We start from the raw sequence: 12,618 nt of genomic DNA on the forward strand, positions 1-12,618 counted from the left end.
TTGTTAAACTAAAAGAACCATTATTTCCCTCCTGCTCTTGATGCTGTCTGCCTATAGTATGTAGGTGGTAGCTAAAAATAACTCTATTAATCTTCTCTGTATTGTATTCAGTAGCATGTTTAGTACCTCATTACTAACGAGAATTCATCCAAAAAAAATGCAAAATCCTTTGTTTCTGACTGCTGTGATAAGAACACCATTTGGGTTCAAAGACACCCTATGAATCTACAAGCATGGGTATCTAAATACAACTTATCTGGTTTTAAGAAATGTAAAGCCAGATAAAGAAGCCATGAAATTTCCTTCTCTTTAGCTAAAGCTCCCCAAAGCTGGTTACAAGACCACTGCTGCCAACTAAATATTCGGATTTGAAGAGTAGCTCTGAGATTAATAAATCATTTTCAGTTTTATACAAGGCTTCACAGGGAAACTTTCAATCCATCAAAATAACTCAAAAAGCTAGATGACTTACTTTTCAAGTAGAAAGTATATGTTCTAGTCGATTAAAAATTTCAGCATATTTTAATCTTGAGGTTTTTTGTTCTTTCTAGTTAATGTGATTAGAGATATTATGTGTATTGAGTTCTGGAAGCATGAAGTGTGGATAATCTTAGACTTCATATGACTAGCTATACTGCCCTTAGCTCTGGGCACAAGAGGTCCCTGCTCAGGGTTCCACACTTTGGAACCCACTCTGGCCCTTCTTCAGCTGTACTTCATATGTGGTAAGGCATTTCAGGGGCCTAAGATATACCCATCTGAGGAGCAGCAGAATGCGTTACCTTAAAAAGTGCCTCTGACAAAAATTTTTTGAGCCAAAGCAATTAAGAAGCAGCAGATGGAGGAAAAGCTCCCTTGACCCACCTCTTAAAAGGGCACAAACCCTCCCTTTGTTAAGAGACAGACCCTTATTAACCCAGAGATGGCACCAGAGGAATCTGCAAACCTTATTCTATTAGTTTCCTCTCATAGACTCACCTTCCCAGTTTTCTGTCCTTGAAAGCCTAAAATTGTTTTCCTTTATCCTGTAACTTCTCTCTACAAATGTACTGTTCTTTGTTGAATATTTTGCATAAGCTGGAGTTCTAAGCCACTTTTTGGAATTACTCATTTTTCCCTGGATATCTCCCAGGTATATAGGGGGTATATATGTTAATAAACTTCTGTTTGTTTTTCTCTTGTTAATCAGCCTTTTATTACAGGGCTGTCAGGCAAGAACTCAAAGGGAAAGAGGGGAAATTATTTTCCTCCTCTACACACCCAAAGCCCACATACCCACTTTGTGTACAAGTTCCAGATACCTGGGACCCCAGAATTTCTTGTCCAAATGGTTCTGAGTCTGCCTCTAGGATTTCTGCATGGCAAGAACCATGCCATTGGAGTGTACAACCCTGAGCTCATGGGTTAACAGCCAAACGCCTGTTATTTGCCAAGGGTGAGAATGAAGCTTGGGCTTGCAGGCTGTTGTATCTACACATGTACACTAGAGGCCCTCCACAGTGTGGGGTGGAGTTGGAAGAAAGAAGAAAAGGCTGAGTCTGTCTGGATCTTCCCCCATTACCAGGATTCAGTATGAAAAACTAAAGAATTAGAATTCCAACTTTGAACCTGGACTTCAGGTCACCATGAAGCCATGTTTGTTAAAGTAGGATGATAGAACATGTTTTATTTAACAGCTTGCCAGTCTAATTTATGAGCTTCCCTAGTGGCTCAGAAGGTAAAGAATCTGTCTATCTGCAATGCAGGAGACCTGGGTTCAATCCCTGGGTTGGGAAGATCCCCGGGGAGGAGGAAATGGCAGTATTTTTGCCTGGAGAATTCCATGAACAGAGGAACCTGGCAGGCTACAAAGTCCATGGGGTCACAAAGGGTTGGACACAACTGAGTGACTAACACATGTACACAACTTGCTTTGTAACTTGGAAATATTTGTGCTTTTGCACCAGCCTTCACAATGTTAAGGACCTGCTGGGGACAAGGTTCCTTGTTTCCTGCTGCATCTTTTGTCCTGACTCCAGATTATTCAATTTGTTTGTCTAACTACTCATGAATAATAATTTTGTGCAGCTCTGGTCCTTCTTTTAAAGGAGAAACTAGCATTTACTGATTGTCTTAATGGATACTTTAGATTCATTAAGTTATTTACTCTTCAAAGCAACTTTGTGAAGTAAGTGTGATCCCCATCACAGGGATGAGGAAACTTGAAAAGTAAAAAACTAGCCCCTCACAGCTAATAAAAGAGCTAACTGGCTTCATCAAACCCTTCACTCTACTTCTTGTCAACTTTTCATCCCATATCCTGACTTTTAGTGGATATCCCAACTTCCTATTGTACTTACAAGTTTGAGAACAAGTACAGTGAAAGTTCTCAAATTATCTTCTACCTCACAGTCTCTGAGTATCTTCACCCTATCTCTTTTTTTTCACTCCAACTTCCTTCTCTTTATGTAGATAATCCTCCACTTTCAACTCTAAGAGATCCAAATCTTATCAACTTTCTCTTCTCCTGCTTCACTCCTGTCTTTAACCTGTACCTCTCAATTGGCTTCTCCTCTGATAAAGTGTTCCTTGTTCTTAAGGAATTTTTAAAACTTGCTGATATCTTTATTAATTCCTCAATCTTCTCCTCTTCATAGCTGAGTTTTTCAAAGTGAAGTTAATCACTATCTCAACATTCTTTAACTCTCTACAATCTGTATTCCCTAACTCTACAAAAATTGCATCCAAAGGCCCTGTGAAAAACTAATATTTTTAAATAGATAACATACCTAGTAAAATGCATAAAGCATGGTAATCTTAAGTATGCAGTTAGAAGATTTTTGTACATGCATACACTCTTGTAGCCACCATGTAGATTAAGATATAGAATACTTCCATTACTCCAGAAAGTTCCTTTGTGCTTCTTTTCAGTACATACCACCAGCTACTATCCCATCTCCACCTACCCAAAAGTAATGCTGTTCTGATTTTGGTAAACATTGAGTAGTTCTGCCTGCTGTTGAACTTTATACAAATGGAATCATGCTACAAATTTACTCACACATACTTTTTGTGTCTTATTTCACTTAAAATACTCTGCATCTTTTTGTTGACTCTATGAATAGTTCTTTATTTTTTTCAGTTGTTTATAATTTTTTTTTATTTTATCCCTGGTAATATTCCATTGTATGAATATACCTCAATTTGTTTGTTCTTTAACCTGTTAATGGAAATCTGGTTTGTTTCCAGTTTGGAGTTATTATGAATAAAGTTGCAATAAACTTTCTTTCAAAAATTGTTCTAGGGAGACATACTACTTTTCCTGGGTATATACCTAGAAATAAAATTGCTGTGTCATAAGTTGGGTGAGCTTGACATTAGTTGAGACAGACAATTTTACAAGTGGTTGTTTTATTTTACAGTCACAGGAGCAATGTTTAAAAGTTGGCTCACATCCTTCCCAGCATTGGATATGGTTAGTCTTTCAAAAAACTTTAATATTTGAAAATTTTAGTCATTTTGGTGCATGAGTGATGATATTCATTGTGGTTTTAACTTGTATTTTCCTAAGAACTAACATTGTTGAACACCTCTTTATATGCTTATTGGTCATTTAGATATGTACTTTTGCAAAGTGCCTATTCAAATATTTTATGCAATGTTTCTGTTTGATTTTCAGCATTTTTATAATTGATTTCTAATGCTTTCTCAGATATATGTACTGTAGATGTCTTCTCCCAGTTTGTGGATTCCCTCTTCACTTTCCTGATGGTGTCTTTGATTAGAGAAATGTAAACTTCTGATGCTATCTAATTTGTCAGTTTTTAATTTTATGATTAGCACTTTTTAAGTCCTGTTTAAGAAATTGCATCTGCCCTAAAGTCATGGAGATAGTCTATATTTTCTTTTAGAAGCTTTAAAACATTTTCTTTCACTTGTAAGTCTAAGACTCATTTCAAATCAATTCTTGTCTATGCCAAGAGATAGGAATCAGGTTAATTTCTCTTTTGTGTGACATTTGGTCTCTGCAGTACTATTCATTGCAAGATCTTCTTTTTCCCATTAAGTGATATTGGTGCCTTTGTAGTGAATTAATTGACTGTATGAGTAGGCTTCCCAGGTGGCGCTAGTGGCAAAGAACTTGCCTGCCAATGCAGGAGATGTTAAGAGATGCGAATTCAACCCCTGGGTCAGAAAGATCCCCTGGAGAAGGGCATGGCAATCCACTCCAGTATTCTTGCCTGGAGAATCCCTTGGACAGAGGAGCCTGGCCGGCTACAGTCAATTCATAGTGTCTCAAAGAGTCGGACATGACTGAAGCGATTTAGCACATGTACACATAGGGCTAAAATGGAGCAAAATGTTAGCTCATAGATTTTTGCAAATGATTTTTGTCTGGTAAAGAATATAAATCAAAAGGGTACAGTTTATTTTGACCTGTAAAGACATTAACCAGCAGGACATCATAACTGAGCAAATTTATTTCAGCACACCTCTTGTGACTATCTATGTATACTCAGTTTCTATAATTTTTCTATGAACCAGCTTTATCATCTTGCTGGTTTCCTGATTAAAGAATTAAATAGAGCTTGGAAACATATTCACTTTACATTTGTACAATAGTCATGCCTTTAAGTTTTGAATATTATACTTTGACAATAGTGAGGAGTTAAATTTATTCCACTGAGTTACATGAACTAGGTGACTGGTGAGGCCGGTATACAAGGTAGAGTGTACATAAGAAGTCTTTTAGGAGAAAATGACTATTGTTTTGGTCTATTATTTTCCATTAAAGTGGACGTGCTAACACAGAAATGGAAATCTAGGTTTGAAAACAGAGAGTAGAGGGCTAGAGGAACATTTCTGAGAAATTTTAGGTGATTGTTGGAATTTAGGAGATGGGAGGGCCCAGGACAGCATGGAAAAAAGGAAAAATTAGGGATATAATTCTTCCCCAAAAAACACATTTAGACAGTGGGTGAAGTAAAGTCATCAAAGAAGTAGTGAAAAAGCAGCCATGAGAGCAATTTTAACGAGTGAGACGTCAGTGTGCAGACGCGACCCAGGGGACAACTAGGATGGGAATTGAAAAGAAGCAATTGAACCTAGCAATTAAGAAGTCTTTGGTGATCTAGTAAAAGCTCTTCAAGTAGCGAGGTGAGGATGTAAGCTAGATTTGCTGTGGGCTGGGAGAAAATGAGATATGAGGAAATGGATGCTGTAAATATAGATTGTTTCAGGAAGTTTGGCTCTAAGACCTAAATCAGATCATAATAATTCACTGCTTAAAACATGCTGATGGGTTTCCATTAGACTTGAAATGAAATTCATCTCCTTATCATAGTCTATTAGGTTCCTATGTGATTAGGACTCTATCAATCTGCCTTCCTGTACAACTCTGCCACTCTCATCATGCTTCAAACTTATTGAATTCTTTTTTTCCCCCCTTGAATATGCCAACCTTGTTCCTACCTTAGAAGCTTTGCCAGTTCTTCTTTTTGATATCCTCTCCCTCCAGACCTTTGCAACTCTTGTATGACAGTAATGAAGGCATCCTTTAAAAGAACTTTTAAAAGAAAGTTAAAAAAAAAAAATCCTGCTGTGAGGAGCACAGTGACACCTTCCAGCTGTCATACCTTCAGATCCACTCACACTGAGACCACACTTAACCTGAGCTGCACCTAGCTAGTGAGTACAGCATGGATATCAGAGCTAGCTAGTGTTAGGCTATTTCTGCCTACTACAGGACTCCTCAAAAGAGCAGTTCTTGCTTTGGGGTTCTTCACTGGTCCAGATTTTCTCACAACTGTATTTCACTCTAAAGCTCTTGCAACCTAATTTTCCTTCCTTCCTGCTTTCCCTTCCCAGGTGTCACAACTAGCCTGTGATTTGAAGACTCTCTTGATTCCTCTTGCCACATCTTTACCCTCACAGATGTTTCCTAGTCTCTGTCACACCTAATCCTACCTTCTCTTCTGCACTTGGAGGATCTGTAACACAGCTGGCAATCATTTTATGTGTCAGATTGAAAATCGCTTTCTCAGAGCCTTCCCAGATCTGTGGTATTCAACCTCTGAGCAGTAAACTCACCTCTTATCTCATCCTCCTGTCTTAGTTTCTTCATAGAATTTATCATTGTATTAAAAAAATTTTTAAACAGATTTGGGTGTGCTATTTTAATGTAAAATATATAAACATTTTAAGCATTTCACCTCTAAATACTTTAGTTTGTATCTCTAAATAAGAGAACGTTTTCATAGATGGACAGAATTTTATTAGATGGACAAAATAATAATTTGTTTATATCATTTAATTCCCTGTCCATATTCAAATTTCCTCGGTTGTCTACATAATGCCTTTTATAACTGCTTGGTCCAAATCAGTATTTAATTGAGGACAAGGCATTCTATCTGATTGTAATATCTTTTAACACCCTTTGAACTAGGTCAGCCCTTTTTTTCATGCACTAACTTATTTAAGAGAATGGCCAATTACCCTATAGAGTGCTTTTTCTGGACTAGCTCCCCCCCTCTTTTTTTTTTTTTTTAAAAAAAAGAGGTTTCTTTATCTCTTATATATCCTATAGAATGGAAAATTAGATATTACAATGTAATAAAATTCAACTTAAACATTCTAGGCTAAAAGATGTAAGAGGTTGTGTTGGCTACTTCATATTAATTACATTAGCAGATATTTGACACCTGGTAATATGAGAAACGCTGGACTGGAAGAAACACAAGCTGGAATCAAGATTGCTGGGAGAAATATCAATAACCTCAGATATGCAGATGACACCAGCCTTATGGCAGAAAGTGAAGAGGAACTAAAAAGCCTCTTGATGAAAGTGAAAGTGGAGAGTGAAAAAGTTGGCTTAAAGCTCAACATTCAGAAAACGAAGATCATGGCATCCGGTCCCATCACTTCATGGGAAATAGATGGGGAAACAATGGAAACAGTGTCAGACTTTATTTTGGGGGGCTCCAAAATCGCTGCAGATGGTGACTGCAGCCATGAAATTAAAAGACGCTTACTCCTTGGAAGAAAAGTTATGAGCAACCTAGATAGCATATTCAAAAGCAGAGACATTACTTTGCCGACTAAGGTCCATCTAGTCAAGGCTATGATTTTTCCTGTGGTCATGTATGGATGTGAGAGTTGGACTGTGAAGAAGGCTGAGCGCCGAAGAATTGATGCTTTTGAACTGTGGTGTTGGAGAAGACTCTTGAGAGTCCCTTGGACTGCAAGGAAATCCAAGCAGTCCATTCTGAAGGAGATCAACCCTGGGATTTCTTTGGAAGGAATGATGCTAAAGCTGAAGCTCCAGTACTTTGGCCACCTCATGCGAAGAGTTGACTCATTGGAAAAGACTCTGATACTGGGAGGGATTGGGGGCAGGAGGAGAAGGGGAGGATGGAGGATGAGATGGCTGGATGGCATCACGGACTCAGTGAACGTGAGTCTGAGTGAACTCCGGGAGATAGTGATGGACAGGGAGGCCTGGCGTGCTGCAATTCGTGGGGTCGCAAGGAGTCGGACGCGACTGAGTGACTGAACTGAAGTGAATATTGTAATTGGTGTTGTTAATTTAGAGCATTATATCAGACTGGTGATGCATGTGTGTGTGCTAAGTTGCTTCAGTGGTGTTGCACTCTTGGCAACCCTATGGACCGTAGCCCACCTGGTTTCTCTGTCCATGGGATTCTCCAGGCAAGAATACTGGAGTGGATTGCTGTGCTCTTCTCCAGGGGATCTTCTGACCCAGGGATCAAACCTGCATCTCTTATGTCTTCTGCACTGGCAAGCAGGTTCTTTACCATTAGCGCCACCTGGAAAAAGCAGACTTGTGGTACCTTGTGGTAAAATGACATTTCCTTCCTTGGGACAAGAAAATCATCTATGTAGTGTTACTTTGGAAATGTATGAAGATGTATTCATAGTTCTCCATCATAAACCAATGAACCAAGGTGGTATGAACCCACCTTTATCTCTTCCGCAAGGCTACTCAATTGTTCCAACACAGCTTTCTAACTACTAGGGAAAAGTAATGGACTAGGTATAGTTTTGCCACAGATTTGACTTTTTAATAGCAGAAAGGAAATCATAATCATAGGGCCTTAGTCTTAAAACCAACAATGAAAAAAAGTTATAAGAGATGCCCTAAACAGAGAGCAACAGGAAGGAGAGATTGGCTAAAATATACTTGAAAGCAGTACTTGGAGAACAAGAAAATAAACTTCTGGTTTGGAACAGGTCAAGGTCAGATTATAAACAGTTTTAAGTTATATTATGAAAAATAATACCCCCTTGTCCTTCATGTATTCGCAAATATTTTCTCTACTTAATTATTTGCTTTAATTCCCTGATCAGGATCTTAGTTTCCTGATCAGGGATTGAGCCCAAGCCACCTGCAGTGGACGTGTGAAGTCTTAACCACTGGACTGCCCTGGAAATCTGCTGTTTAATTTTTTAATCTTTATATTTTTAGATCTCTATTGGTTTTAATATGACACTTGTCTTTTACACACACATACACACAAACATATTCTATCTATTGCTTGCAATCCATTCAATTTTTCTTGTTGAAAACTTTCTAGGTGTCTATTTTAGGTTAACTGCTTTCTAAGACTTTTGTATCCTGCCTTTTCTCTTTTCACTGAATTATGAAATGTATTAGTTTTCTTTTACTGCCATAAAAGATTACTACAAAGTCAATGACTTAAAACAACAGCCACTCATTTTGTCTCAGATTTATGGGTCAAAAGTCTAGCACAGTGTGGTTCAACTGAATTATCTGCTTAGGGTCTCACAAAGCCTAAATCAAGGTGTTAGAAGTGACATGCTTCTTTCTGGAGGCTCAGAGGATGAATGTGGTTAATTAGGTCACTGCCAGGATTTAGTTCATGCCTCTGTAGGACTGAATCCCTGTTTCTTTGCTGGTTGGTAGCTGGAGGTTGTCTCAGCTTCTAGAAGCTGCTCACATTCCTTAATTCATGACATCATTTCTTCATTTTAAAGCCAGCAATGGTGGATTGAGTCCTTCTCATTTTGCACATCTCTCTGATCTCTCATCCTTTAACAGGGAGAAAGTTCCCTAATTTTTAGGGCTAATCTAATTAGATTGAGATTACTGGATAACTGCCCTATCTTAAGGTTGGTAGCATTAATTATACCTGCAAAGTTCCTTTTGCCATGTAATATAACATATTCACAAATTTCAGGAATTAGGGCATGGACATTTTTGGCTAGCCATTCTATTTCCCACACTAAGTTATAATTTTTGTCTTTTACATCTATCTTATTTTTTAATTTCACTCATTTTTATGGAGTACACCTCTCAGCATAGATGATGATTGAGTTTACTGATATCCTTATTATGTTCTCACATTTGATTTTTGTCTTGACAGGGAATAGAATTCTAAATTCAAAATAATTTCCCCTTAAAATTTTGATGGCATTGTGGTCTGTCTAATGCTTCTGATAGAAAAAAATCTAATGCTAATTCAATTATTATTATTTTACAGAAGATCAGATTCTTGTCTCTCAAAGCTTTTAGGCCTATATCTTTTATTTTTGATGTTATGAAATATCTTGTTGATGTGGTGAGATATGGTTTCTTTTACCATTTATTTTGTTCAGCACTAGGAATATCTATCAATCTGAAGACCTGGGCTACTCTTCAGTTCCTTGAAATTTTTCTTCAATTATTTATTCAGTTCAGTTCATTTGCTCAGTCATGTCCAACTCTGCCTCTTCTCCAGTTGTTACTGTCTCTTTCCGGAATTCCTATTAGTCATATGATGGACCTACCGAATTAATCTTCCACATTTTTTTTCTTTCTTTAAATTTTTATATGTTTTTGTCTGTGTTCTGAAATATTTCAATTAAATCATCTCACTAATGTATTAAAATTTTAATTTCTGTAATCATATTTAAGTCTTCTTACTGTCAGGATGTTTCTTTTTCAAAGTATCCCATTCTCCAATACAATACTTTCTTGACTCTTAGAAAGCTTGAGTGAGTGAGTGAAGTCGCTCAGTCGTGTCCAACTCTTTGCGACCCCATGAACTGTAGCCCACCAGGCTCCTCCATCCATGGGATTTTCCAGGCAATACTGGAGTGGGGTGCCATTTCCTTCTCCAGGAGATCTTCCCGACCCAGGTCTCCTGCATCGTAGGCAGATGCTTTACCGTCTGAGCCACCAGGGAAGTCCTTAGAAAGCTTAATATTATTAAATTTATCATGGATGTCTTTTGGTTCCTAAGCTCAGTCTTTGTAGATAGCTGTTTCCTTAGTTTCATCCTTCATACCATTGATTTTCTTCATATCTCTAATGGTTTTTAATTTTTTCATTCACTTTTTAAGAGTGGGGTTCTAAACAGAGGTTAAGAGAGAATAATGAGGAGGGGAACTTGGAGAAACTGAAGTGCAGTGGTTACCTAGAGTTTTTAAACTTACATTTTATGTAGCCCTCTTCTCATTTCCACCCTCTACTTTGTAACTCTAAACCTAGAGTCTTGAATTCTGCCAGGCAGATCAACTCTCTCTGAACCATTAGTCACCTCTTGCAAATTCTGAGATGCTACTTTGATGATCTCTGTCATTTAAGAGGTTTCCATACCTCTTTTGATATTTCAGATATCTTTTTGAAATATCTTGTCTGTAGATGGTACTTCTCCAAGTCACTTCTGTATTAGAAATTAATTTCTCAACGATTGTTTCATTAAGGTTTCAGGAGGAAGGCTAAACAAATAACTAATGCTACTAATCTTCCTAAACCATTTTATTTACTTTTGGCTCTGCTCTGGCTCATCATGGGCCTCCCTGGTGGCTCAGAGGGTACAGCATCTGCCTGCAATGTGGCAGACCTGGGTTTGATTCCCTGGAGAAGGAAATGGCAACCCACTCCAGTACTCTTGCCTGGAAAATTCCCTGGACGGAGGAGCCTGGTAAGCTACAGTCCATGGAATCGCAGAGTCGCACACGACTGAGCAACTTTCTCTTCTGGCTTATCATGGAGCATGCATTCACTGACTTTAAACACTTTTAAGATGCTAAGGGTTGCGCTCTCTTCAAAAATTAAGCTAAGAAGCTCTCCATCATGCTTTAGATTTAAAGCGCAAGAATAAGCTTTTCAGGAATTTTTAAAACTCACCCATAAATCTGAGTAGGCTGGATGCCTTTTTGTTTTGTGATACAGAGCTTTGCATAATTTTAAAGTCTTGTCTATAGCTTCAGTTTTCTACCTTTTTTGAGTCCTTATTTTTTTTTTCCCTGAAAAGTGACTATTTCATTTTAGTGTTAATATTTATTGGCAGAAGGAAGTTGTATAAAGTATTTTAATAATTTTTGAAATTCTCTTTTAAACTGTCAACTTTATTAGCGGCAATATTCCCTTTTTTGTTACAATTCCCTAATTCTGTCCATTTTATTGCTATTGCCAAAAACCAGTTTATTACTAGATTATGAGATTATTTATCAATTACTTTCACAATTTTCTTCTAAAAACCTATTTTCTTTTCTTGTTTTATCTTTAGTAATTTCTTCTTCCTAATTTCAATTAGTTAATTTTGTTCATTTCTAAAATATTCAGATTAATGTTGGTTTACTTTTATTCTTATTTAATAGTAAAATAACCTTGTTCTATAGTTTGGTCTGTATCTTACCATTTTAATATAGTTTTCCATTGTCATCACTGTCTAGTATGTAATCGCAGTTTTACTGTCCTTTCAGACTCAAAGGTGATTTATACTTTAAAATTTAGAGTTTTTTAGTTCTGTTATTTTTTGGGGGGGCTATCCTGTAGCTATAATTCTTAGCTTTACTTCATTATACCATCTCTGACTTTTTGCAACACTCATGGACTGTGACCTGCCAGGCTCCTCTGTCCATGGAAATCTCCAGGCAAGAATACTGGAGTGGGTTGCCATTTCCTACTCCAGGGGATATTCCCCACCAAGGGATCCAACTCAGGTCTCCTGCGTTATAGGCGGATGCTTTACTGTCTGAGCTATTATACCATCTTTCAGTTTAGTTCAGTTCAGTCACTCAGTCGTGTCTGATTCTTTGCGACCCCATGGACTGCAGCACACCAGGCCTTCCTGTCCATCACCAGCTCCTGGAGTTTACTCAAACTCATGTCCATTGAGTCGGTGATGCCATCCAACCATCTCATCCTCTGTCATCCCTTTCTCCTCCTGCCTTCAATCTTTCCCAGCATCAGGGTCTTTTCAAACGAGTCAGTTCTTCACATCAGGTGGCCAAAGTATTGGAGTTTCAGCTTCAGTATCAGTCCTTGCAATGAATATTCAGGACTGATCTCCTTTAGGATGGACTGATTGGATCTGCTTGCTGTCCAAGGGACTCTCAAGAGTCTTCTCCAACACCACAGTTCAAAAGCACCAATTCTTCGGCTCTCAGTTTTCTTTATAGTCCAACTCTCACATCCATTCATGACTACTGGAAAAACCATAGCCTTGACTAGACAGACCTTTGTTGACAAAGTAATGTCTCTGCTTCTTAATATGCTGTCTAGGTTGGTCATAACTTTCCTTCCAAGGAGCAAGTGTCTTTTAATTTCATAGCTGCAGTCACCATCTGCAGTGATTTTGGAGCCCAGTAAAATAAAGTCAGCCACTGTTT

Source organism: Capra hircus, chromosome 7, assembly GCF_001704415.2.
Source record: "Capra hircus breed San Clemente chromosome 7, ASM170441v1, whole genome shotgun sequence".
Taxonomy (NCBI): domain Eukaryota; kingdom Metazoa; phylum Chordata; class Mammalia; order Artiodactyla; family Bovidae; genus Capra; species Capra hircus.